General features: G+C 47.0%; 1 protein-coding gene across 10 annotated transcripts in view; it reads left to right on the plus strand.

Moving 5' to 3' along the window:
* The window catches only part of GATAD2A (GATA zinc finger domain containing 2A), a 92,437-nt gene that overhangs the window by 26,319 nt on the left and 39,020 nt on the right, over positions 1-27,098 (plus strand). For 9 of the 10 annotated variants that reach the window (XM_064480068.1, XM_064480065.1, XM_031437724.2 and 6 more), the window contains exon 2: positions 9,951-10,039. The exons of the other annotated variant lie outside the window; for it this stretch is intronic. The gene's annotated coding sequence lies outside the window, so the exon portion shown is untranslated. The remainder of the gene's footprint in view (positions 1-9,950; positions 10,040-27,098) is intronic. 10 annotated transcript variants of the gene reach the window in all.

The following is a 27,098-nucleotide window of genomic DNA, read 5'->3' on the forward strand; positions in this document are numbered from 1 at the left end:
TTATTGGCCTGGACATTGCTGTGAGGCCTTCGGACTCCTGGGCTGAACACGTGGCCTCAGTCTGGCCATCAGTGCTGCACCATTGCTCTAGTCACGTCTCAGAAGTTACCAATTGATTTTGACTGTTTGACCTGGCCTCTGATAGACAGTCAAAGAAACTGAATTCTGCCTCTTAAGGAAGCTTGGTTGCTCAGATGATTGTAGGTTGTTTTGTATTTGAAGACCTAGCATTAGATTGGATTTCTAGAATTCTACCAAGGCCTCCCTCCTGTCCAAAATTCAGCTTGGGGGCATCTGGAAGTTTTGTAGGTGGATGACACTGACCTTGCCACTTGCCTGGATACTTACTAGCTGCCCTGGATTTGGATCTAGGCGGACCCTTTGGTGTTCTGGAAACTACCAGCTTATGTAGACCTTGGTCACTCCTTCCCAGTGTCCTGTTGCCAGCCTGGAGGATCAAGATGGCAGAGGCCACCTGAGGCTCCAGGTCTGTCCAGCTTCAGTGGGACTGCTGGTGGGTGCTTTCCTCAGCAATGAGCAAGCAGTAGCCTTGCCTCCTAGGAAGTACCCAAGTGCCACAGGGACTCTTCTGGGCAGAGGTGAGGAGTGGGGTTTGGAGATGAAAACTGGAGATCTCCCCCCTGGCTGTGTGGGTCTGCCCAGTTTACATTTCTTTGATGATATTTCTGCCCATCCTACCTGCTGCTCCCGGACCAAAATGTCTTATCTTGGACCTTACAGGGATAAGCTATGTGAACTGCTATAGGTAGAGTTTGTTTGAATTTCAGAACCATGAAGCTTTTTCCTTTAAATTATTTATTTATTTGTTTGTTTGTTTATTTTTGTGGCGGGGAAGGTAATTAGATTTATTTATTTTTGGAGGAGGTACTGAGAATTGAACCCACGACCTCATACATGCTAAGCATGCACTCTACCACTTGAGCTATATATACCTGCGCCCCCCTCCCCAAGGTTTTTCCTTTAGCCCAGGTAGGTCTTCATTTGTATACTGTGGAGCCAGCACCGAACGCTGCTCCTGCTGCTCCCTCAGTGCTCTTGAACAATAGCACGTTTACTCTTTTTTATTCCAGTTCTGGAAAGTAAGATACTGATTCTTAAACTTGTGGGGAGCACCTGCCCTAGGTTACCAGATTGCACTGGATTTAGCTTCTTGTTTGCCAGGACCACCTGTTTGAAGATGGATGGTGAAGAAGTAAACTGGGCTCAGAGTACGGCTTTCATGTTGCTCCTCAGAGAGACTTGGGATAATTTGCTGGTCTTTGCCCTTCCAGGAATATGCAGATCAGGGTTGGTGCCTGTGCCATCACAGAGAGTTGGGGTCTCTCTTCTTGGCATGGAGATGGTGCTCAGCTCGTGGCTTTGCTTCCACCTTCCCAGCACACACGAGCCCACGGCCACTGGACTTGGGTTGAGGCAGCACGTGGCACCTGTGGCCAGGGCTGGAGGACACCCTGTCCATTGGTGAAAGGATTCTTGCCTTTCCAGGAGATTGCCTGTGTGATACATAAGGTGTTGCTTTTTAAAAAAGAAACTCAAAACTTGCCAGAATAGAATGGCTGGAGGTTTTATTTCTTGACGTGAAAATAAATGTGAATATAGCTAATACAGCTAATACAGCTGATTGAGATGCTGTGTGACATGGAGGCTGCCTTGGATGGTGCCTTGTTGAAAACGAGGCCCACTGCTGTGGGAACCTCCTGTTCAGGCCTCCTGCTACAATGGAGGTCTTCTGCAGTTGGGGCTTTTTGTGATCCTCACTCTAAAGTTTTTCTGTTCTAACTGGTCCTGGAGACTCAGTTGCCCCCTCAAACTTCCCTCCCTCCTTGTTAATCCTCTCAGGAGGACCCTGCATATTTTGCAGTCACAGGTCACACAGGGACATGTCTGTTTGGAAAGGAGACTGACTGCTTCCCAAGCCAAACTATGTAGAGAACCCCAGAAAATCATTTTCACCCCTCTCCTTATTCTGGAGCAGTTAACCAAAGTGGCAGTTGGGGTGCTCTGGGTGTACCTATCTGAAATGATTGGCAATGAAATGCCCTCCCTCTGTGTGAGTTGGGTGCCTCATGTGGGATCACTTGGTGTTACTAGTTTTCTACACAGCGTCCACTGACTTGGCCAGTGTGGTGACTCCCCTGGGCCTGGCTCTGCCTCACAACATAGGTGGGCTTGGTGCTCACACCTTGATGGGGGAGATGCAGTGCTTTCCTCTTCAGTTATGTTGATTGGTGGGTGCACTGTTTGGACTAGTTGTCTGTGTCTCCCTTGTCTAGAGTTTGACCTGTTTGGAACTCAGGGCTCATACTCCCGGTAGGCCTGTGCAAAGTTTCTTAAGTCTAGCTCTCAACTGCTCCAGGGTGTAGGTTTGGGTTGTGCTGTGATATCTCTGGGTTCCACTTACAGGAAAAGATTGTGCCCAAGATGAGCTAGTCATCTTTGTCATTCATCTGACAGGCATTTCTTGACTCCCTTGGTTCATGCTGTGAGATGGGGCTGGAACGGGTATGTCCTGGGGAGACAGAGTGCTTTGGGAGGTAAGAGCTGGGGTGAGACAGGCGTACTTGAAGTCCATCTGAGGTATTAGATGCCGCTTTCATCTCACTGTTCTAAGTCTTTCCAGTACCTTTTTGTGCAGTTTATGTGGGGAGTGGAGGAAAGGAGTAGTTGATAGTGGAGCATGTCAGGGACATGGCTGGTCTGGGAAGCAGGGCTCTACAGCCATATTTTGGCTGTGGGTATACCGGGCCTATGGGATTTGTTCTGTACACACTTAGGCCCCAAAAGGTTATAAAATGATTTGTTCTGCCTTGAAGAGACATTATGCTGAGTGAAATAAGCCAGACAGAAGAGGACAAATAGTGCATGATTCTACTTACATGAGACACCTGGAGTAGTCAGATTCATAGAGAGAGAACAGAAAGTAGGATGGTGGTTGCCAGGGGTGGGAGAGTGGGGAAAATGGAGAGTTAGTGTTTAATGGGGACAGTTTCCATTTTGCAAGGTGAAAGAGTTCTGGAGATGGATGGTGATGGTTACACTAAAGTGTGAATGTACATATCACTGCTGAACTGTACATTTAAAAATGGCTAAGACAGTAAATTTTATGTTATATCTATTTTACCACATTAAAAAAGGAAACCTTTCTGAATTCAGAAATACCCTTCATCCTTACAGGAGTTACCCTCCAAGAGTTAAGCCTAGGAAGAAAGGAACAAAAACTCACATTTTGTCTACCTTATGCCAGGTACTAGGGGATTTAAAAAAAAAAGTATGGTTCTAGAAGGCTCATTGTAACATCATCTTGGGAGCATGATTCCGTGGGTGTTCTTTGGTTCCCAGGGATGGGGCCTGGATGCACTTCCTCCATTTGGTAGGGTGACACAGAACTGGGGTCTACAGGGGATTTTGGGAGAGCGGTGTCCAGGAACATTTGGGGTCTTCTTTGCTGCAGTGCTTAGCACAGAGATCGCAGGTATTCCTTGTTCTCCTGTGGCTCGTTGTTAGAGAATTCCCTTAATACGATGCATATTGGAGGATATACACAGAGGGGAGACATCAGTTTGTAGGTGCTTGTTACTAAGACAAATTATTTCCTCTTTTGTTCTTGTGACATTTTCTTCAGGGTGTCCTTTAATATCCTAATGCCCAAGTGCTAACCACTTCAAACACGTACCAAAGTCTCAGACTTGTCTAGATGTGGACATGTGATTTCTGGGCATTGTAAATATGGTTTATCTGAAGTTTTGAACTGCCAAGTGGACTGCCTGGGCAGCTGCTGGTGAGCGAGTATGGAAACGCTGAAAGGAACCTCGTTTATAAGGAGTCAGAATATTTTGAGGAACAACATTAATCACATTAGTAAAAGTAAGAACTAGTTGCTTCTGTTTGAGAGCCTGCCTGGAGCCAGAGCCTATCACTTTGTACTTGGGATGGTCTCGAGGCCTGAGGGGCTGGGTGGGCTCCCACGGCTGGATTTGGCCGCAGGCTGGATGGACTGTTGAACTATCAGGAGGGCAGGTGGTGGTGTGGGATTCATCGTGGGACTTGCTCATCAGCATCGTCAGGATGGTCTGGTGGTGTGAAAGAAAGGGATGCCTGGAATGTTCAGGAGAGAGGAGGGATGTAGTGGAGTTGAATCTTCAAGAGGGCAGGGATCTGCTGGAAGGATTGTTGCTGGGTTTTTTAGGGAGGGAGGGATATGGGATCTTGGCAGTAGGAAAGGGAGGGGAGCGCAGGGTGTGGGTAAATGGGTGCTGCGGTAGCTCACACTACTCAGCGGTGACAGGGGAGGTGCTTCCAGATACAAGGCCATTGAGGCTTGTGGGACCCTCCAAGCACCTTTCTCCAAACATCTGTGTGAGGGAGGTGGGGAGAGCTCCCTGCTTATAAGTTCTGTCCCCCCTCCTGAAACGGGCTGTGATGATGCTGTGGCCTTGCCTGTCTCCATGTTGCTTCTTTCTGATGTTGACTTGATATTCTGATTAAGGATAGAGTTTATATTGTGATGTTTTTGCGTCGTTGATGGTGTAAACATAGTGGCTGAGTATTTATAACTCACAGAGGATGCCATTTTGCCATTTCTTCCTCCATGCCTCGTTGGGCCTTGGATAAGGAGGTGAACAAGAGCCCTTTCTCTTATGGAGTGTAGTAGTTTGGGGGAGAGAACCTAGTGGGATGCTTAATGTCAAATGTCAGGATAAGCTATTCCAAGTGATGGGGCTGTAGTCTTCAGGGATGGAAGGGGAGAGGGTACCTGAGTAACATGTTTTGAGTCTGAAAGATGAGTAGGGGAAAGGAAGGACTTTCCTGGTGGTGAGAACAGCATGTGCAAAGGCCCAGTGGTGGAGGCAGGCAGATATGGTAGGTATGACGAATCAAAACAAGGCCAGTGTGGTTGGAGCCAGGAGCATGCTGTGTGTGTACATACATATGTGCATACTAGATGACTTCATAGGGTCACTTGGGCCTTAACCTTAACAGACAGCGTTAAAGTTCATGGTGAGGTGTTGGGAGCATTGCAGGGGCGGAGGGTTAAGGAGCTTTAGGAACAGCTGCATTGGCACAGTGTGGGGAGTGGACAAGTCAGTCCCTTGGTGAGGCCATGGTTACCTAGTGAGACCATGGTTACCGTGGCTGAGGCAGCACAGGTAGGGACAGACCAGAGGCCTGGAGAGCACATACTGGGTTGTTACCCCAGTAGAAGCTTTGCCTTGACAGTGGAAACCAACCACCTCTGGTTGCCAAAATAGGCTCGTGCAGCCGGCCTCACTGCCAGCTCCTTGGCCCTTGTGGGGCTGGTTCTTTGCTTCTCTCGTCTGCCTAGTCATGCTCTCCCTCACTCTGTGGGGAATATAGGGTTAATGAGGCCCCGTGCCTTGGGGAGAGCAGGTACTGCTTGGTCCCCAGGGGCTGACGTGTAGCCAGAGCATCTCTTTGCTGTCCCTCTGCTTTGACTTGTTGTCTCAGGCCTGCTGCTGTGCCTGAGTCACCTCTGTCCTCTAATGCTCAGCACAGCCTGTTAGGGCCACAAATTAGGTAGCCAGTATTTTTGACTTTGGGGCCGTATGGTCTTTGTCGTTACTAATCAGCCCTGCCCTGTAGGTGAAAGCAGCCAGTGCATACTTAAGTTGGCATGGCTGTATCTCAGGAAAACCATTCACCAGAGCAGGCCCGGGCAGTAGTTTGCTGACCCCTGAAATAGGGAATAAACTCTGGCCCAAGTTAATCCTTCCCTCACCAGGAAGTACATGTTGGAACAGTGTCACCTTGGGGCTTCCTTGAGATAATCCACTCTTGCCCTACCTCAGTTTCTCACTTTCTGATGATTGGGCTGGCTAGGGAATTTCTCTCCTTGACAATTAGCAGTACAGTTGCTAAGACTGTTGGCAGAGAAGGTCTAGGGTGGCTGTTTTTAGGGGGTGCTCATTTTGTGTGGAACATGTGGACTTTGTGAACCTAGGGGTGGGAGAAGGTGAATGGTATTGTTGGGTTTCACCTTGGAGTTTTTTGGCTTAATGTCTTGTTCCCAGGACTGGATTGGAGCCAGTGTAGTAAATATTTGGGGGCAGATGCAATTGAAGAATTTTAAGAACAGGGCAAGTGTTTGATGAGTGCAGACTGATAGGAGGAGACCAGAGGTGTGCAGCTTCCATGGGGCCAGGCCTCAGAAGGGATGATGGGGCCCTCTGGGGTTGGGCACCTTGGAGAGCCCGGGTTTCCCTATCAGGTGCCCATGACCCCTGAGAGCTGTCTCTGGGCTGGCCATGAGCACTGCAACTTGAGCGTCTCTGTGGAACTGGAGCTCCCTAGACAGCAGCCAGTGTCTGGCCAGGGGCTCCTCTCCTCAAGTTAAAAAGGGAGCCAGCCTCACTTGTCTGAGCTGGGGAGGGTGAAATGGCAACAATGGACTTCTGTTGCCCAAAGTGCAGTGACTTGATTTCATGTAAATCACTAATCACTGCCTTCTCACCAAGCATGATATCCCTCAGATTGGAAATTCTTATGTTTGGGTAGGATGCAGACGCGGGGTGTTGTGTGTGTGCGCATGTAAGTAGAGTACCCAGGTGCAGGGTCAAAGCCAAACCATAATGATTTATCAAGGGAGCGGAAGAGTCTCTTATGAGTTGGTAATTGTGTACTTAAGGGTTACTTGATACTGTTTTAAATGTATGGGTTGGAAATAAAAACAGTAAAAGCTCTCTAAACCCAACCAGTGCAGGGTAATGGCAAAACAGCCCAAATGATATATCAGTGAATAGTGATTATAGTTTTAGAGAAATACGCCCAGTTCTGATGGTGCTAAGTGGTCTCTGCTTGGTTTCTGTTCCTTTGTGAATTTTGCACTAATTGTATTGAGGGGCTGCTGCTGTGTGAGCTCCTCAGATTGGTTCTTTCTCCCTCGATGTTTAACCATCTCTGTTCATTCATTCCATAAATATTTATTGAGCACCAGTATGTGTCAGACAGTGTTGTAGGTGCTTGAAATAAAATTAGGCACCAGGCAGACAGACACCACTTTCCTTGTGGCATTTATGTTCTTGCCAGGTAAGAAAGTCCATAGATATAGTAGCTGTGTTGTGTGGAGTTTGGGAAAGGGCCAGGGCCGTGAGGATGAAGGGGGCAGGGTGAGCAGGGTGGGCCTCTTCGAGGGAGACATTTGAGCAGTGATTTGGAGGTACACGGAGGAGTTAGCCATCAGGGGCAGGGTGATGGAGGAAGAGGGTGCAGCTAGCACAAATGCTCTAGCAACTACTGGTAGAGCAGGCAGTATACAGACATTTCTGAGAAACTGTGAAGCTGAATATGGACTAGGCGTTTGTTGACACTTAGGGATTATCATATGGTAGTTATGTTTTCAAAGGTCATTTTCAACTTGGGATACAAATTGAAGAATTGATAAAATCATGAAGTATCTGGGATTTTGTTGAAAATATAAAAGGACCCCAGGAATGGAGGGTGCCTGGTGTGTTGGAGGCCTGGCCATGTTGAGGCCAGCGTGGCTGGAGGAGAGTGGACAGGCCTCTGGGGCTAGGAGAGGATAGGGCTTCACTCTGAGTGAACATAGGGCCTTTGGAGGGTTTTGAGCTGAGGAGTGAAAGCAGGGGGTCCAGTTTGCAGACCTTTTCCTACCAAGGAGGGGAGGGTAATGTGGCTAGTGGAGGTGTGAGAGGTGGTTGGACCCCAGATATGTTTGGCAAAATCAGTCAGATTTCCTGATGGATTGAGTGATGGGTAGTCCGATCAAGAACGCAACTCCAGATTTTAATTTGAGTATCTTGGAAGACTGGATTTGCCATGAGCTGAGATGGGTAAAGCTATGGTGAAGCTTAAAAGTCTCAGGTGACCTTAGAACTTGCATGTTATATTCTGTCCCATGATGCACTGTGTGCATTATGATAGCAGATTAAGGTGACCTTCCTCCTCGCAGGGTTAAATTAACCCTTTAGGGAAATGTATGTCTTATGGTCTCACTGAGTTAGGGTACTTGGCTCTTTGTCAAAAATCATTTGTCCACATGTGCATGGGTGTATTTTGTTCATCTATCTACTTGTCTGTCTTTATGTCCGTATTACACTCTATTGGTTACTGTAACTTTATGGTATGTCTTGAAATCAGGTTGTGTTGTCTTCCAGATTTGTTTCTGTTTTTCGGTGTTTCACTGTACTAGGTCCTATGCATTTCCTTATAAATTTTGGAATTTATAATTTTTTTCCTGCAAAAAAGCATCCTTATAATTTTTGATTGGGGCTTTGACTCTGGATCAAGTTATGGGAGAATTGACACCTTCTGACCCATGGGAAGGTCCTCTATTTATTTAGGTTTTGTTTCATTTCTCCTAATGATACCTTACTGTAGTTTCAGGTTATAGGTCTTGCACATCTTTTTAAAGTCAAATTTATCCTTAAGTATGTCTCATTTATGCTAGTATTAATAGATTTTTTTTAAAAAGCTTTGAGTTTTGGTTGTTTGTTGTCAGTGTGTAGACATACTGTTGATTTTTGTGTATTGACCTTGAGTCTGAAGAGGGCAGGTGCTTGGAAAAGCCCAGGGCCCCTGCTTCTGAGACTTCCCCCTCTATGGCAGAGAGAAACCTTGGCTTGGAAGGTATGAAGGAACTAGGATTAATGGCATCCACTGTGTTTACCAGTCTGACTAGGGCCAAAAAGAGTGGCAGAAAGGGCCCCTCTCCCTAAGCAGCCCTGGTGGTGGCTGCAGCCAGCCAGCCCTGGGCCTCACTAAGGACCGATGCTGTGTGTTCCTTGGTGCCCAAGGGTCTTTCCATAGAATTCACTGATACTTGCTTATTTTGCAAGTTCTCCTGTGAGAGTGTTTCTCGCCATCCATGAGCTGTGAATTGCTGTGAACCCAGTTTAAAAATAAAGGTTTCATATCAGAGCAACCTCCTGGTAGTCATGTGGATGCAAAGAATGACAACAGAGGTGATATTGACAATGTTCGGCAAGCTACAACTGACAGAACTGCCTGGGCACCTGAGATTTGGCTAGTTTGCTAGATTCAGCCTCTGTGCCCAGAGCCCTGGACATCTGACATCATAAAGGAGGGGAGTTCCTAGGGCCATACTTTCTCTGTGACCTTGGGAGAGTTCCTGAACATTCTTGAGCCTTAGTTTTCCTATCTGTGAAACAGGCAGCCCCTTCCTCCCTGGGCAGTGTAAGCCCTTTGGAGATGATCCTGTGGTGAAACTTCCAATTGCCCTGCAACAGTGAACCTGCCTCCATGTGAGAGGTGAAGTTTGCTTGTTCCCAGCACCTCATGCCCTCAGCTTCTTGAGGACAAACCCAGTACTGCCTGAAATGGTGGGTGGTTTCCTTGGGGTCTGTGTCAGGGAGTAGGCACTGGGAAGGAGAGAGATCATATCTAGAGAGGAAGACCTGGGTGACCCTGGGCAAGTTCCCAAATATCAGATGTGTTAGGTCCCTTATCTATAAAAGGGAGATGATTGTATAACTTACCCCTAAGATTGTCCTGGGGATTCAGAGAAATACTGAGTTTTAGCATAGTACCCAGAACTAACTAGTGAACATCTATTAAAAGCTAGTATTTTTATTTCTATCATGTGTCATTACTGTTATAGTCAAAACCTTGGATCATTTTCTGTGTGTTCAGTATGTTGGCATGTGCTTGTGTACTACCTCTTGTCTCCATCCATATTACTAAAGATGGGATCTTTAGTGTCTAGCATGTTAGTAATTTATTGGTTAGCACATTTTATTGGGTTATATGCCAGAGACTGATAGAAATTGATTTCTCCAGCTTGCCCTCCTGTGGAAGGTAGCAGAGGCATAGTTCTGGTTGAAGTCTAGAAATTGGCTGTGTAATTCCAGGGATTGGAGACATTTAAAATTGCTGATATGTTCCAGAAATTTTCCTTGCAAACTCAGTGTTTCTTCCTCTGTCCTTTGCTTTAGGTTGGCCAGCACGTTGACAGAAGTTGCCTTTTGACTTAGTGCCCACCATGGCCGGTTGGTAGGACCATCGTCCTGTGCTCAGAAGCCAGGTGAGTGCTTAGGGTCTGGCATTTGTGGAATGGAGGCACTGACTTGCCAGAAGGCCTCATTCAGGCCCTTGGACATTTGAAATGGAGTGCTGCTTCAAAAACTGATGGCCGCCTCCTAGAGGAGAAGGAGGAAGGCATGTCTCTCTGGCATTGCCCGGTGGGCTATCTCCATGGGGCTGCCCAGGCCCTGCCTCTTCCAGGATAGCCATTTGCTCTTTCTTCGCTTCTCAGGGGTTGCTTGAAAAGCCCAGACCCAAGTAGGATGAGTCATACTCTGTGAGGATCAGGGGCAGAGGATAATCCTGGCCAGGTGGCCTTTGCCCTCTGGCTATTCCTGTGATTTCCCAGTGCTGATGGTAGTGGTTAGAATTTATCCTTAACCACCAATAAGTGGTGCAGGGCCCTGGTACCAGTGCTTGGAGTTGATTGCCCTTACTGAGCTATCCTCACACTGCTTAGGACTCACAAATAGAGACTCTGTCCAGGGCTTTCGGGACCCAGCAGGGCAGAACCTAACCCCAGGTGGGATTTTGTCTGTTATTATCAGGGCCTGGCCAGTGATGTTTTGGGCCAGGGCTGCCTACGTGGGAAAGAACATAGAACTGAAGAGACATCTTAGAACATGGAGACAGCTCAGAGAGCTATAGGGTTGGTTAGCTGCTTCCTCTTACAGGCCAGCCGGCTGGTGACTTTCCAAAGGTTGTATACCCTTCTGACAGTGTCACAGCTGCCCGGGGTGAGAACTGGCTGCTCAGACTTGTCTGCTGAGCTGAGCAAACTGTGTGACAAAGGTTGGGTGTTGATTTGTGAGGTTTCAGCTTTTATCTGGATATAGCAAGAAAACAGGGGCATGGTCAAGTAATCCTGAATGAACAAACTTCATTGGTGTTAAAAAAACAAAAACAAAAACAACTTTAAAAAAAATTGAGATAATTTGCATATGGAACTTTTTACATCTGGAAAATGTCTTACCTGCAGCCCAGTGGGGTGAGTGACCATCCCTTGTCCTGCAGCCCAGAGCATTGTCTGAAGGCAGTGAGCTGTCTTAGGGTTCTCTGAGGTCCTGGGCTGGGTGCCCCTGCCTTTGCCTGGTCTTTTGTTAACTAAGAAGTACGTGGTCCAAACAATAAGTACTTGCTGAATGAATGAATGAAAACTTCATTTCCTATCACAGGGCCAGTAAGGAAGACACAGCCATAGCATTACAAAGCAATCAGTTTGGAGGTTCAGGAGGGAACTTTTGGAAGCCATATCTGGGAGCCTCTTGCCCTACCTCTCCAATGCCCAGTGCATGAAGGGGCTTGATGGGAAAGGATGGTCTGTGAATGGTAGTGGCAGGTGATGGTCAGTGTCAAACAATCAGAAGCAGCCTTGAGCAGTTATTTTTTTAAAGATGTATAAATATGTCAGCTTGTGTACTTTCTGTTGTGGGTGTAAATCAGCCCAGCAGATTGATTGATTGTTCCACTTTCAGTTGAACTGTGGCATGTGGTCAGCTGGGGTCTCCCCTCCTGCCCAGGACTCAGTGGGCACAGAGGAAGAGCAAGGCAGGAGGAGGGCTGGGGCCTTGAGAGTCCTTGAGGCCCACCCCACATTGTACATGGCTGTTGGTGTACGCACTGAGGGTCAGGCTGCCTGCTTGGGCTAATGGAAGTGGTGTCCACCCTTGAATTTTGCCTGTTAGTTGGTCCTGTTCGTTCAGCAGCTACATATACTGTTCACGTGCCAAGAGACTGCCCTTTCGCTTGATGTTAAGGATCAAAAATGGGTATGACTTATAGAGAGACAGATGATTTACAAGAAAAGCAAATGCAGATGACCATGGCATGAAAAATACTCAGTCTTTTCTGATACTAAGGATAATGTTCATTGGAGCTTCCCTAAGACAACACTCTGACCTTTTGTCCCGAGAGGTGGACACCGTTTCATTGGTGGCAATCAGGCATCACCATATGTTGCTTTTGCAGGTTCACAACTCCTCACAGGGGGATTTGCTTACTCTTTGGTTCAGCACATCCACTTCTAGAAATGTATCCCAAAGAGACACTGTCAAAAATAAGGATTGTGACAAGGCTGTTCATTACACCATTCTGAAGTAGCAAACTGGAAATGACTAAGATGTTTGTCAGTTGTGGCTGGGACTGATGGGGGTACATCTGCCAGTGGGTTGGAGCCAAGGCCCTGAGCAAAGGAAGGAGGGATGTCTTCGTGTCACAGTGACAGGATTTCTAGGGTAAAATGACGAGTAGAAAAAATAACATGGTGAAGGATAAAGAGATGTATTGCACTCACTTTTATCGCCCATCGGGAAAGATGGGGTGGTAGATAGCCGTATGTGTATTTGTTTATATTTAATTTTTTTTAATGGATATACAGACCATAAATAAACCACACTGTCACCTTCAGAAGGAAGAATGAGAAGGGGATAGGGTTGTCAGGAGACTCCTTCCAGTTTTCTTTCTGTGTAGCACCAGATGCATGTTTTACATAATTAGAAAACAAAATTATGTCATTTGTTGGGGGAGGGGATTCCTAAAAACCAAAAGCAGACTGAAATAAATGAATCTAGGTGCATGTCAGTTGTTCCTCAAGTTGGTGATTTAACCTCTTAGGATTTATTTCACATGACTTTAAAACAGTAGTTTGATTTGTAAATGTTTTAGTGAGATACACCATAAGGGCAACAATTAAAAAAAAACTTTATCCTTTTTTGGGAATCATATTTTTGGTGTCAGGTCAACAGTGCCAATAGTCTTACTAGTATATGTTGTAGGAGAAGACAACTAATTGATGTCTTTAAGGTCTAAAATTTTTAGGATGAAAGAAATATGCAAATAAAAGATCAAAGCACTTAAATTAAAATGTTTTAATTCTAAATCTGCATTGAGAACGTCCCAGTTGTGTACGATGGTACCAGGGTTGTGTCAGAAGGAACCATGGGGACTCCCCTGGTTAAGGGTAGGGCAGGTGAATGAGTTGAGAACGAGTCCCTTAGTTGAAGCATCAAATGTGTTTAAAAAAAAAAAAAAATCCAGAGTTCATGTTGCTGCACAGAGGGAAGGAAGAGACTCACTGATACCCTTTCGCAGGTTAGGGAATCAACTCATTTTGAAAACTGATAGAGGAAAAGATGCAAGCATTTATCCTACCTCTTCTCTATGGACTGAACTTGCAAGGAACAAAATAGTGGGTAGGGGCAAGTTTCCCTCAAAGATGGATGGATGCTGCCCTACAGAATTTTCCAGGATGCTCTGTACTCACACCATCCAATGTGGTACCTGGAATATTGTGATTGAGGAAGTCAAGTTTTAATGTTATTTAATTTAAATCTATTTAAACAGCCTCATATGAAAAAAAAAATAGCCCTATGTGGCTAATGGACAGTGTAGCTATTGACATATTCTGGCTAATTAATGTGAAATGATGGAATTATAAGTTCATATATTTGCAGACAACTAATGAAATGGTGGGTCAGGACAATGATTCTCAGTGGCTGCCAGCCCCTGAGGAAGGATGCACATGCTTCCAGAGGGATGTGTACTTGGTCGGGCCTCAAAATCTAGTTTATGGGAAATTGGGGTCATGTTACGTTGTACAACAGGGATGGCACTGACAAAAGCCAGTTGTGGGAAACAGGACAAATGGCCTAATTTCTGCAACATATGATTGAAAGGAAAGGGGCAGGGAAGCCTTTGGATTTCAACCAACTGTGACTTTGACAAAGATTGTGGAATGATTGTTTAATTGTTGACGATGTGATCATGGGATTGTGTTTTTGTGTCCTGTGGTGATAAATACTGAACTGTTCACTGATAAATAATGCATAGGATTCGCTTCATAGAGGCTGGTGGGTGTGAGGTGTGTGGAAGACCAAGGTTGGTCATCTGATGACCATGGAAGGTGGGTGGTGGGCCAGGGCAGTTAATTGTGCTGTTCTGTCTGCTTCTTTGGGTATGTTTACAATTTTCCATAATCAAAAGTTTGAAAAATGGGTTTGACCCTCAGGGGGCTTTATGATGCATGCCACCTAGATCAGGGGAAACACCTGTTTACAAAAGTGAGGGTGGTGGCCACTTGTGGCTAGTTTAAGTTCAAGCAGAAAACCTTCAGCAGAGATTCTGGAATGGCTGTGGAGGTCTTTGACCAGTAGCCTGTCAGGCGGGCCAGCCTCCCATTACAGCATCCTTATTTTCTGTAAAAACAGCACTCACAGTACGCTTCCTGGAGCCCTTGGAGAATTTTAGTGATACAGTGAATGCTGTTCCCATTTCACAGGTGAAGAAGCTGAGGTGCATGAAGGTGAACCAGGTATTCTGGTTTTGACCCGATGTACTGTGATGCCAGTGGCACCTTCTGTTCTTTGAGTCTCACCCCCCCGCAAGTACCTAGAATGCATCTTATCACCACATGTGCTTCTTCACTTCAATACCCTGATGCAGTAACATCCATAAGTTGTTTTCTGACATAAATTATATTGATTAAAAATCAGTCTCACCTCTCCATTGGTGTCTATCCATAGCAGCTGTAGCCAATTAAGAGTGAATAATGAATAAAGTATGTAGGTAGCTGGTCTTCAACATGACTTTGTTTTATAAAAAGTAGTGTTTTACAAGTTTGATCCTTATGTGTAATCTAGGGATTACTGCAACTCCCAGTTTGGGAGGGACCTAAGTCCCATGTCTCTGCTTGCTTTGTGTCCACTGCCCACCCTACACATCTGTGTGTGTCTCCCTAAGGGCTTCCTCGGGCTGTGCTGCTCACCCATAGCAGGGTGAGAGCCTTTCGTTGGAACCCCCAAGGGTGTCCTTGGGGCCCACTCAGCCCCTGGTCCCTGGGAGAAGCTAAGCACGTGTGGGGATGAAATGAATGAGTGAAATACCTGTGAGATTGAGGTGTTTGGCACAGTCCCAGTGTGAAGCCTGTGACAGGCCTGACTTGAATCCTACTCTGTGGTGGTGACCCATGTGACCCCAACCATCAGACATCTTGCCCTCTCTCCAAGTTGGCTTCCTGTTGGTAAATTGCCCCATTTGTGTCCCATGTGGTCACACCCCCATCTATATGGTGGGCTTGCTCTCTGGCCCCCTTAGTTGCTGTGCAAAATTGATGGTTGTTGCCTGTGGAGGGACTGCACCCAAGTGGACAATGGCTCTTCAGTTGTTTGGGATCTTGTTACACAGAGAAGTCTTTCCTTGAGGACTCTATTCTGTGTTCTTGGGGTCATAGTGAACCTCCTTTTGCCTTTTAGTAGTTTAATAACTGTAGATGGGTTATGGCTCTTGGGGTTAAGATTGTTTTGTTTTTATTTTCCTGCTTAAAAAAAAAAAACTAAGGTAAAATCCACATAACATAAAATTCACCATTTTAACCAATTTAAAGTATTTAGTTCATTGGCATTTAATATAATCATAATATTGTGCAGCCATCACCTCTAACTCTAGAACATGTTCATCACCCCAAAGGGAAACCTGTACCTATTAGCCTGTACTCCCCAACTCCCCCACTTCTTTGCCCCTCAGGGCCCTAGCAGCCACTAATCTACTTTCTGTCTATGGATTTGCCTGGTGCTGAGCATCTCAGATAAATGGAATCATATATAATATGGCCTTTTGTGTTTGGCTTCTTTCACTTAGCATATTTTCAGTTTATCTGCATTGTGACGTGAGTCAGGAATTTATTACTTTCTATGACTGAGTAATAGTCCATTGTATGGATGTAACACATTTTGTTTGTCCATTCACCTGTTGATGGACATTTGGGTTGTTCTTACTTGTTGACTATTGTGAATAGTGCTGCTTTTTAACATTTGTGTACAAGTTTTTGTTTGAATAAATGCACATCTCTTGGACGTATACCTAGGAGTAGAATTTAATAGCTGTCCTAGTGGGTGTGAGGCGGTATCTCATTGTGGTTTTAATTTGCACTTCCCTGATGACTAATGATTCTGAACATTTTTTTCATGTATTTATTGGCCATTTGTGTATCTTCTTTAGAGAAATGTCTCTTCAGGGCCTTTGCCCGTTTTTTGAATTGGGTTTGTTGTTAAGTTTTAAGAGTTCTTTATATGTTCTGGACACCAGACCCTTATCAAAGATAGGATTTCAAATATTTTTTCACATCCTGTGAGTTTTTTCAATCTCTTGCACAAAGGAATTTAATTTTGATGAGGTCCAATTTATCTTTTTTCTTTTGTTGGTACTGAGCTTTTGGTGTCATATCTAAGAATCTGTTGCCAGAGTGAAGATCATGATTTACCTTTATATTTTATTCTAGGAGCTTTCTAGGTTTCACTTTTAATATTTAGGTCTTTGACCCGTTTTGAGTTAATTTTTGTATATGATATGAAGTAAGGGTTTTGTTTGGTTTTGATCATTATATTTTCTATTGACATTGAAGACATCTTGCCTTATTTAACCAGGAAGGGGAGTGCCATAGTTCAGAGTTCTGAAAGTACTTTTTCTCATCTGTTTTAACAAATATGTATTGAACATCTATTCTGCCCTGGGCCCTGGGATGGCAGCACTGAACAAGGAGTTATTCCCTGTTCTTGTAGGGGGTGGAGGGATACATAAACGGAGAGATGAGTAAATAGATAAAATGTAAAGTGATGAAGAAGAAAGGGGGATAGAGCCCCATCGAGGGCCATGCGTGGAGGGGAGATAATGTCACTTTGTTGTCTCAGCTGAAACTTGAAAGAAAGAGAGTGGTATATGAGGCCTGGGGGAGGACGTTTCAGGTAGAGGGAGCAGGAAGTATAAAGGCCCTGAGATGGGAGTGAACTTGGCTTTCAGAGGAGCAGCTGGAATGTCAGTATGGCCAGAGCTGAGAGAATGGGGTTGGTGGAGGGAGGGGGAGGGGCGGGTGGCAGTAGACTGGTCAGAGAGGCTGGCAGGACCTTGGCTGAGGTGAGGCCTTGCTTTTACCTTGAGAGTAGCATGGTTTATAAAATGACCACTAATACCACTAATGTGATACGCTCTAGGTCAGCTCTGCTATTCCCTGGAGCTTGGTGTAGGTGTCTATACCCAGAACCAGCCCCCTGCCCAAGGGGTAGATTCCCACTTCCAGGGTGGAGGAGAGAAGTAGGATTTCTGTTCCAGCTCTTACAGCTGTGCAGGAAGTGTTGTGAGAACTGTTCATCGGTAGGAAATGTTTCTTAGGCCCATGGGCTTCATTGAGACCAGAAACTTACTTTCGTTCTAGAAGTAGGTTTCCCTGCTGGCTCTGATCCTTTTGGGGCGGCTCAGCCACTGCAGGACGCTGCAGGACGTGTGCAGGGAGGAGCTTGACAGTGGAGCCCAGGCAGGGCCTCCAGGCGATGGCGTCACCACATTGCTGGGCGTCCTGATGAAAATGACAACAGATGCACACTTGGCTCTCCCACTTTCCACTCACGTTTCCTCTCAGGAGTAGAGAAGGCTCTTCAGACCCTTTCTGGAATTTTCTGTGCAAAACCTCGCTGCCATTCCAGCTTAATGGAGCTGGTGGTCAGGGCTGCCTCTTGGCCAGGCCCTGAGGGAGTCAGCCCTGGAAGGGTTAAGGACTCTCATTTTGTGATGTGACACCCGATAGGCATATTGCAGATGGCATGGAAATGGCAGATGTAACCCTTTGTGGGCTGAGGGGACTCAGCCTGGGAGGCAGTTGGAAGGGGACAGAGGACTGGGAGGGAAACTCAGCCAGCCATCTCTTACAGTGATACCCTGTACCAGAGGGTATAAATGATCACCATTTCCCTGTGGACATTTAATATTGTTCAGATTCCCCTCCATAGGTGGCACCTTATTTCTGTGTTATGTACTCCTCTAGTAGCATCTGTTTATCTCTCTGGGGCTGCAGGGGTTGGGCTTTGGGCACAGGCCTTGGCCATCAGAGGCTCAGTCACCCATGTGGGGCCACTTATAGGTGGGCAGCGTTGGGTGCTTACTGACCACTTCTGAGAGCGTTAAACACAAAATCCAAGTCCTCATCTCCAGGGTGAGCCTGGGTTGCTGTCAACAGTTTTAAAAACACTTGGTACTGATCTCTCTGCTTCTTAAAACATTATCAATTTTGAATTTGACACATTGTAAAATGACTATAACTCAATAAAAAAAGTTTAAAAAAAAGTTACCAGTTTAGGTGTACTTCGTCCTGCTGTGTGCTTGATTTGGAGATGCAGGCAGGCTTTCATCTCATGTCACTGGGAAGGGGCACTCAGAAGTCAGGGCGTGGGGCTGAGGTATAGAAGGAGTGGAGTGGGATCTGCATGGCCTGTCTGGTCAGCAGTGTTCCTGTTTTCAGAAGTTTTTAGGAAATTACCTGTGTCTGGGGGAAGATAAAAACATACACCATCTTCCCCAGACGGGATCTACACTTTCTCTAGGGGCACCTAGAGCCCAGGAAAGCCTGTGGGAGGCCCAGTCATCACTGCTGGCTTCTCACACTGAATGTAAATGGCTTCTCTACAAGGTGGGGATGTTTTTTTCTTTGTAAATGACCTCATTCCATGTAAAAGTTGTTCATGTTTTGATCTCCTTTTATTTGATTTCGTTTACTTTTCTTAGAAATGGGTTTTCACGTGCCTGTGTATTTCTGCCACTTCACCTTTTCGGCTACCATTTCTCTTTCCCTCTTCCATCTCTGCAAATCCAGATTCTCCTCTTGGGGCTCAGCTCAAATGAATCATTTCCAGATTCTTCCCCTCCTCTGTGGACCAGCAGGGTGGATTCCTTTTCTAGTGTTGTAACAAAATGGCGATTGGCATCCATATTTCATAGCCCTTACATCTATGCTCCCATGAAAGTAGGGGACTCCAAGCTGCTGCTCTTGCCCTCTACAGAGGTGGTACCCCAGTGTCACTGGCCTCTTGAAAGTCACCATCTGGCACAGAATCAGTATTTGGAGTCTTTTGGCATCCACATCCTGGGCCAGACAGACTGTGAACCAGAAGGGTGTCCCTGGTCATTAGTTACTGACCAGATACCTTGGTGCTGTAGAAATTCCCTTCTGGGTTCACATATCACTCAGATAAACAACAGTAAACAGAAGTCAGTTCTTTCCCTTCTCTGGAAACTTAAATTACTGTGTGCACAAAGTAGTAGAAATGAGCATGGTTGCAGTGCTAGTGATTTTAAAACGCTCTGCTGCTCCACCCAGGTGTGAAATTGTTTGTCTTGGAGGAAGTGTGGGTTGGAGTGGCAGAGGTGTGCAGGGATCGAGATCCACACAAGGCCCTGCAGGGCTCTGGGCTCTTGCACATACTTTAGAAGTTGGTGATTCTGGTCGCTGTGTCTAATCTCATTTCCATACTTAATGGTTTTCCTTCTTGAGACAGTTGGATCAGGAGCTGAGTGGACACTGATCACCCAAAAGAAGTGCTGTTCTTTTGCTCGTGAATGAACAGAGAAGAAAGATCTTTTCTGAGATAATTGGACAAAATTCAGAAGTGGGAGGAGGGGGTGAAAACTGCACACATGAGTGTGTGTAGTGTGCATGTATGTTTGGGTACACTTGTCTAGGCATGAGTGTGGGTGTGTATTTGTGTGGGATTTGCTTGGTGGTCATCTAGCCTGGTGTGCTACATTTTGGGGGAACAGGGTGGTGTTTGTCACCCTGGTTTCCTGTGTCCATCCTCTGTCAATAGGATATCCGTCAAGTGGAGTCAGATGCTCCTCATTTCTTTTACTCCCTTCTTAACTGCTCCAGTCTACCCAGAGCGCAGGCACCGCTGACCACCATTAGAGGCCAATGGTAAGATTGCCCACCTTGTGAGAAGCCTTTGAAAGAGCAAGTGAGCCCCTTCAACAAGTCAGAAGAATTTGTTGGTCATGTCTTTCATTTTTGTAAAGTGACTGTCTACCTGGTGAGTAGCATTGGCTTCTTGTAACACTAGACAGAAGGCTCAGAAAACCTGTATCAAGTCCCCAGGTCCAGGGAGCCCCAGTGTGAGATGGACAGGATGCCACCAGGTTGGGGGTGAAACGATGTACCCACCAGTCAGGCCCAGTGTTCACATAAAGGTTAGGAGAATTGAAGGACCAAGGTGTTGATCGGGTGGAAGGTAAGCCCCAGTCAGGTTCCCAGGGTTCTCCTGGTGTTCCCAGGCTGGGGCTGAGTTGTGGAGCTACAGTTGCAGGCAGAATGCACCGAGGTTCAGGATGTAAGGTGCAGGACTGTGACAGCACTGCCCACCTGCCCTGGAGTGGGATAGTTGGGGGCAGTGTGGTGTGGACCTCTGTGTCCTCTTGGATCCCCCCTCCCCTCAAGAAACCAGGTAAAATGCCTTTCTTAGGGCTTCCCTGGTGTAGATGACCCCCTTCCCCTCCCCAGCCCTCAAGGACAGGGGTGAGTCCTGGTTACTTGGAAAAGTCTGGCCCTGTGGCTCTTCCCAGGCGCCCCCAAGTCTTCAGCAACTCAGCCCCAGTGTGCTTGATCCACACTCTCCTTCCTGCCTCAACCCTCCTCTGCCTAGTCATATCCTTCTCAGCCCCTGTGCTTTTCCTTAGAGTTTTGGTCTGATGCTCAGGCACGTAAACTGAGGAACCACTTGTTTCTGTCTAACTGGGTTAAAGTTTCGTACACTGCAGTAGTGTATGAAATACAATTTCCTTCTCCTAGGGACCTATTTATCTTGAGAGTGTGTAGGATTTTTAGGATGGTATAAAACTGACCCGTGTAGTGGGACAGACTGACCCTACAGTATGCAGTCTGCACTCAGCACTTTCTGAACTAAATTTCTTCTGACTTATAAAGGGGTTAACCTTGAGTCCTGGGCTTGGATTGAATTTACACATTCACATCCTTTTTTTTTTTTTTTTGAAACTGATTTTTCTCTGTAGTCAGTTTTGCTATAATGCTTGTTTTAGAAAAACAGATTTGTTCCAACACTATTGATGTATTGGGGCACATTTGGAGCATAACACACACGTTATGTTTGGTTATGTGTGATTTTGTCTAGGAGAAATGCTAGTCTAGGGGTTGGGAAGCTGTGGCCCGCAGGCTGGTCGCCTGTTTGGGTAAATAAAGTTTGATTAGGACACAGCCATGCCCATTTGAGAACATACTGTCACAGTTGCAGAGCTTGAGTAATTAGGGCAGAGACTGAATGGCCTGCACAGCTGAAAATATTTATTGTGTCCTTTTAAGAAAGAGTTTGCTGACTCCTGTACTAGGTAAATCCAGAAAACTGCTCCCAGCTAAAAAAGTACCTGCCGGTAACCCCAAGTCAAAATACATGTCAGATGTGTATAAAGCCTGTTGAGCCACACCCATCCCCTTCTGGGGTCAGACAGCCTCCTTCCAGCATATCATAGTAACTCAGAAACTGCACCCCACCCACAGTCATAGCAAACACCAGGACTTCCCCCAGGTGAGGCATCAGACTTTAGGCAGTATTTGTGTATTTATTAGCTGTTTAACATGCTACCATTTTAAAATCAGTTTCCTGCCTTTATGTCACTGATGAAGTTTTGGAGTATTGTGCCCTAATCCCATTGTTCCCACAAGCCCTGTGTTTTTACTGCTTGATTTTGTACCATGTGGCAATTTTTAGGAGTGCATATGTTGTGCTCCAGCAGAACTTAACTGTACTTTGAAAGCAAACAGCGAAAGGTGTGGTCCTACTCATAACGCCCAATAAAGGTGTATACATTTAATATCTCGTCTGGACCCCATGGAGCCAGAGCAAGAAGTTAAGCTCAACATCCTCCTTATGAGGAGCTTCTAGATAATTGACTCTAGATAATTGACAGAGTGTACCTGACTTGTACCTGACTCTAGATAATTGACAGAGTGTTTCAGTGGGCACTGTCTGAAGGGGCATTGGCTTCAGTTCCTGGCACTGTCCCATCCACTTGCTGTATGACCTTCATCTGCCTCAGTTTCCCTACCTGTAAAATGGGCTGATGGTAGCACTTACCTTGCAGGTGGTTGTGAGGATTACCTGAGATTATCCATGTTGGGTAATTGCTCTGTCAGTATTAGGTATTTTGTCTGTAAAAGAAGACCCTGCATTTGTTGACAACAGAGGAGCATTAAACTTGGATTGAGATCTGAGGATCTCAGTGTTGAATGGGAGCCTGAGGTGTCTGATCCGTGTCCCTCTGCCCCCTCCCCAATCCCCTGAGCATCTCTCTGTAAAACCTACATTTGTTCATTTATCAGATGTTTTGAGGTGCACCTACTGTGTGGCTGGCACTCTTGAAGCTGGGGATACACCAGGAACATTGATGGTATGGCCATGCTGTCACATGGCCTATTGTTACCTTGTGGGTGGTAGTGACATCTGAAGACAGGGGGCTCATTCCTTTCGGTTCCAGAGGTCTTCCCTGGCCAGGCCTCACCATGAGTGCTTCTATAGCCACTGGCAGGACAAGTCACCTCTGAGGTGAGGCTGCCGTGGAGGCATTTGAGGACAACTGTTCTGTTCTGTCTTCCTCCCCTCTGGCAAGTGTCATTTTAGCCCCAGCACAAGCTTGTGTATCCAGGTGAAAACAGACAATTTAAACATGATTAACAAAAGGCCTTTAGATTGTACAGTGGAACATTCCATAGTAGGCAGCTTATAAGAATGCCAGGTAGAAAGAGGAATGTTCACTTGGGTTCCAGGCCCACCTAGACGTGGATTTCCCCACGATGACAGGCTGGTCTTCTACTCATAGAGGCTGTGGATGAATGGCAGCTGTTCCCCTGCCCCTGCATGTATGGATGTGGCCTGTTCCCACTGAGGTCACAGGACTGCTGCAGGGAGAGTCTATCCCTCTCATCTTCTCAGTCCAGGTCGTTGAAGGCCAGAAGGCTGACCCAGGGGCCCTCCTGATGATGTACAAGAGAGAAAACACTTGTTATTTCTGGAGCATCTTAAGTTTTCAGACAGCTAAGTGTTCAGAACCCAAACCTTTAGCACAGGACTCACTGTGGCCTCCCTTTCTCTGCCTGAGACTCACTGCTTGGTGGCTTGGCCTGGGCTGTTTCTCTGTCTGGACTGTCTCTCTGGATTTCCACCTTGGCCTCAATCTGTGAGGCTCCATGTCAGTATACTTGCCTTCCAGAAAATTAGAATTCAGAAGTTTTAATGAAAGCACTTGACTTGTTTGCTACATTTTTGCCTTGTCGGACAACCTCAGGAATCAAACTTCATGAGGTTAATTTATAGAAATGTGGTTTTAACTCAGTAGCACGTACTGAACATGTACTGTTTGCTTCCCACTCTAAATGAAGATAAAAGGGAAAAAGCTTCTGCTGTGGAAGAGTTTAACATCAAGCTAGAAGAGATGAAGCCCCTGAGTTATATGGGGGTGGTTGTTGCTGTGGGCTGTAGGCCCTCAGAGTGAGCCTACACTGATGCGGTGGCCTGGTGGCCACTTAGGACAGCTAGTAGCCCAGGTAGAAGGTGGGCTGTGGGGATGAGCTGAGGGGCTTGGGTTTACTGCTTAGGGCTCAAGAGTCACTGTAGCAAGTGACATGGAAGGGGGACTTTTAAGCTACGTGAACATTTGCCAGTAGCAAATGGGAAAGTGACAGTGGCATCCCCTCTCAGTCCACCGGAGGTTACAGTTCGTCTTGTGTTCCTGTTTTGCCTGTTGGAAGAGCTGGCCAAGTGTCCTCCCTACATCCCTGCTACCTTCTGCCCAGGCCTAGGGGGCCTCCCTCCCCTGCAGGGCCTTCCTCCCTCACTCCTCCCCCGTAACACTTGTTCTTTCATTTCTCGCCCTCTGTAGGTGGGAGTGTTGTTTTATCTAGCTTTCTTTTTTATCTTTGTTTTCTTTGAATATAAAGAAACTGAGAGTCACTATTAAGGGAAATAGTTTAATGCAGAAAGGCTTAATACAGACAGTGAAAGTTTCTTAATAATCCACTCTTCAGAGATGAGTGTTGTGGATTTTAGTCCAGTTTCTTTCAGTTTCGATTTTAGCGAACTTTCAGTTTTTTTTCCTGCAGGTTATAAGCATTTTAAAACCATATGTATGACTGACTGGTTTCCTACCATTCTGCAACTTGATTTTTTCAGTCAAGTTATTACTAATGTCACTCTTGTCTTTTCACATAGCCCATCTGTGAGGTAGTGATGGAGAAACTGAGACTCCGACAGTGACAAGTTCCCCTGTCTGTTGCTCCCTGAAGTCCAGCCTCTGTTCTCTGCTATGTTTGCTGGTAGGATCTGGCTGTCGGGTTCAGCTTTTTAATTCCCAAGTTAAATTGCTTTCCTTATGCTCGGCCTTAACGAGATTTGACGTTTAAAACTAGAGAACTGGTGTTTTTGGTGTGAGTTCTTTCCAGAGCACAGCTGCTATATCCCTGCCACTGTCCCTCAGAGATACGCATCAGGAAGTAGCTCAGGTGTGAGCAGTGAGGTCTGGTCTCTGTTGTGGAAGGGAAGACTGAGGGCTGCTGGCACCAAAATACAGCCTGTGCATTCTCTCCTTGACCTCTCCCCAGGTACCTGGATTTGACTTTTGAGAACATGGGAAGCCCTGGAGGGTGTGCAGATCAGGGACTCGGTTTTGGGAGCCTCCTCAGGCCACTATCTTGGGTAGGGTATATGGGGTTCCTGGGCCTGGGGAGACCGTGCAGAGAGGTGGCACAGTCCCAGCCTGGGGGCCACCAAGGCACAGAGATTCACCTGCAGTGAGCCCTGCTTGGGGGTACTCTGGCAGTAGGCACCTGGCTGCAGGCCTGATGGAGCCGTCTGCCTGTGTGTTGAGAGTGGAGCTTGGCCAGTGGCTAGTGAGGTTGGCATCTGGAAACCGTCGTCACTCAGCTCTGTGCTCGTTGCGTCACAGGCCCTTCTCTCCATGCCTGAAGATGGTGGCTGCACTGTGTGCAGGCCTCCACCTGTCAGCGGACACTCCTCAGCCTCTCTGCGTGCCAAACTGTCCCACTCCCAACCTTCTTCCCCCAAATCTGCTCCTTCCCCGTCCCATCTTTCCAGTTGCTCAGGCAAAAACAAAACGAAGCAACCCTCTCTCACCTCACTCACATCCAGCTGTTGGCATGTTGTGTTGTCCATGTCCTCCTAAAGTACATCCAGCATTTGGCCATGTCTCCCCATTGCTCTGTCCCCTTCCCTTCCTGAGCCATGAGATACAGAATTGCCCTGACTGTTCCCTCTGTTACCCCCTGCCTTAGTCTATTCCCAGATCAGCCATGGCTGCAGATCCCACCCCACCCCTGCCCTGTGTACTCCCCATGAGGTCAGTCTACACTTAGCACCCTCTTTCTGCCACCTCCTCTCGCTCACTCCCTTCTTTGGGCTCTGGAAAAAGCATCCCACGTGGTCAACTTTTTAGAGCATCAGCTCTATCATTTCTCCTAAGCACATTTCTAAGCTTCACTTCCCTCACGCTTGAAACAGGAGTATTACTAGTAGTGTTCCTGCTGCTTGTTAGTAACAGTGTAGTATAAATAGCATTTCCTAGTACGGAAAGTATTAATGATAATGCCTCAGGGTTCTGGCTCTATGACTTGTACTTATTTACTCTCTCTCTCTCTTTTTTTTTTAATCAAGAAACATTTACCTGGCCTGTGCCAGGGGTATTGGTCTCTTGAGTCCTGTTTAGAAATGTTGGTTCCTGCCACAGCATGATTCACCCTTTTGGAGCTGTTTTAGAATAGATTTTCCACCTGAGGCCCTCAGACCAGTTGGAAGGTGACATTTTACTAAAATAAAGCATCTTTTGGTAGAAGCAATTGAAATCTGCATCTGACCCAAAGCCCTGTGTCAGCATTCTACCTGGGACTTGGTAGCCCCATCATCCTGGGATTGGTCTGTGCTTGTGAAGCCTAGTGTGGCTGGAAAATGATCTTCCTGGGCCTGAGGAAGACCTGGGCTGCATCTTGTCCAGTCGCCACCCGTCCAGCCGGGATGTGTTTGGAGAGAGTGAGAGGGAGGGACTGAGGCCACCTGGGTTCCAGCCCTGCTCCCTATTTAGCAGCCTTGCAGCCCTGGGGGCTGCATCTTTACAGTGGGCATGCTGCTGACGGGATCTGCCCCTGCAGGCAGCAGCCAGCACAGGATCCTGCCTCAATAAGAGGGGGCTGCTCTGTGGGCCAGAAGTTCCTCGGCCGGCCTGTGGTGGAACTTACGCTGCCATCCCTTCGTTCTTCCCTCACTTGCCAGGAGTTTTGAAGCAGATCCTAATTTGCCAGTTGGGGTAATACAAACTCTTCGTCTGCTCTTTAGAAAGGGTTCTAATGCACCCCCTTGCTGCTTTTTGCAGAAATTGTCGGTCGTGCTTCATTCCTAGGTCATACTTTATTCTTTGAGGCTGGTTTCTTCCTGACAACTTTTTTTTTTTGCTGTCCCTGCAGCTGCGCCTGCAGGGCGGTGGCTGCCAGCCCTGATGTTCTTGGGGCATTGCTCCTTCCTGTTGAGAGGAGGGAGGAGCTGCTCCTTACCAGCACCTGCCCTCCCTAGGAGCAGTTGCCTGGCGGCACCAGGGATTGGTCAGTGGCAGGTCCCATGTGGACACTAGGGCAACCGCCTTCCTGTAGAGGAGGCTCCACCCAAGGAGGGGGAGGTCAGAGCCTGAGGCATCATCCCCCATGGCTGGCCCCGCCTCTTCCAGCTGTGCTTGTCCTTCCTGTGGTGGGGGAGGGGTGCAGCAGGCCTCCCCCCCCCCCCCCCCCCGGCCTGCCAGAGGCACAGGGCGTGCCCTGGGTTGGCAGATTTCCAGCCCCTCAGCTTCCGAGCGAGCTGCCCTTATACTGCACACAGAGCACAAGCAAGCAGTCTCCCAGGTCCTCTGCTGGGGACCCTGACCAGAACCAGGGCCCTGCAAGGGCCCTGTACCCTACAGTGGTCCCTGGGACTGGAGGGAATGGCCCCATGGGTGTGAGGCTCTACTCTAGCCCCAGGAACCACATGTCGTACCGGTGATGATGAAGTGAGGTCACTTGGGCACCAGCTTGATGATCTGGTGACCTGATGCACAGTGACCTCGTCGGTCTCCCCCTTTTCTGGGCAGTTGGGAAGAAGGACTTTATGCCAAGTTAGGGGTTTGAGTGAGCTTCATAAATTGGAGCCTGGGGCTTACAGGGCTGGAGACTGTGGTGGGGGTGGGGGCCCTGCCAGGCTGGA

This window comes from Camelus dromedarius, chromosome 27 (assembly GCF_036321535.1).
Source record: "Camelus dromedarius isolate mCamDro1 chromosome 27, mCamDro1.pat, whole genome shotgun sequence".
NCBI lineage: Eukaryota > Metazoa > Chordata > Mammalia > Artiodactyla > Camelidae > Camelus > Camelus dromedarius.